Genomic DNA, 1,394 nt, shown 5'->3' with positions numbered 1-1,394 from the left:
GTTGAGGAAATCGTTTCCACAAATTAAATAATTAAAATTAGAAAACATTGGTAAAATATTATATTGTCATTTAAAGAATTATAGATTTACATCTCTTGAACGCAATCAACTTGCCAGATTTAAAAATAACCTTACTGGGAAATCACACTTTGCAATAATCTGAGCTCTGCGCCCAGAAAAATATGCTTTGCTATACAGACAAACGGCCATGTTGGAGAGATCTAAAATCGAAAATACTATGTAAATAATCCATTACCTTTGATTCTCTTCATCAGATGTCACTTCCCGGAATCCCAGGTCCATAACGAATGTAGTTTTGTTCAAAAAAGCTCATCATTTATATCCAAAAAGATCCGTGTTGTTAGCACATGATCTAAGCCAGCCGGACTTCTCGTCATGAACGAGGGGAAAAAATGTATTTACGTTCGTTCAAACATGTCAAACGTTGTATAGCATAAATCATTAGGGCCTTTTTTAACCAGAACATGAATAATATTCAAGGTGGACGAATGCATTCTCTTTTAAAACGTTTTGGAACAAGGGTAACCAACATGACCTCGCGCGCCAGAGTCTAATTGGCCATCACCGTTCCAAGGCTCTTGTTCGGTCAGATCTCATAGTAGAAGATTCAAAACACTTTGTAAAGGCTGGTGACATCTAGTGGAAGCAATAGGAAGTGCCAAAACATTAATCAGCCCCCGTGTGTTTCAATGGCATAGGCTTAAAGGTAATTCAACACATCAGGTATCCACTTCCTGTCAGAAAATGTCTCAGGGTTTTGCCTGCCAAATGAGTTCTGTTATACTCACAGACACCATTCAAACAGTTTTAGAAACTTTAGGGTGTTTTCTATCCATATATAATAAGTATATGCATATTCTAGTTACTGGGTAGGATTAGTAACCAGATTAAATCGGGTACGTTTTTTTATCCAGCCGTGAAAATACTGCCCCCTAGCCCCAACAGGTTAAGTGCAATGTCTTTACTCAGCTACACATGAATGCAGTCAGCGTTTGTTGTTGGCATGTCATGCCTAAGTTTGCTTATCTTTACAATGGAAAAAGTCATGAAAAATACTGTAGTTGGCAACATATGTTCCTAAATGTTTAATATCCATAATTTTTATGATTATTTATTTGAACTGCGCGCCCTCCAGCTTCTACAGGAGAAGGGGCTAGGTCCATTTGGAACGTATAATTCCTCTCCTCTCCTCTCCTCACTCAGCAGTAGGGGCTAGGTCCATTTGGAACGTATAATTCCTCTCTTCTACTCTCTCAGCAGTAGGGGCTAGGTCCATTTGGAACGTATAATTCCTCTCCTCTACTCTCTCAGCAGTAGGGGCTAGGTCCATTTGGAACGTATAATTCCTCTCCTCTACTCACTTAGCAGTAGGG

The sequence above is a fragment of the Salmo salar genome, chromosome 17 (genome assembly GCF_965601325.2).
Source record: "Salmo salar chromosome 17, fSalSal1, whole genome shotgun sequence".
Classification (NCBI taxonomy): Eukaryota; Metazoa; Chordata; class Actinopteri; order Salmoniformes; family Salmonidae; genus Salmo; species Salmo salar.
The sequence above is the reverse complement of the archived record's forward strand: the minus strand, read 5'-3'. Positions refer to the sequence as shown.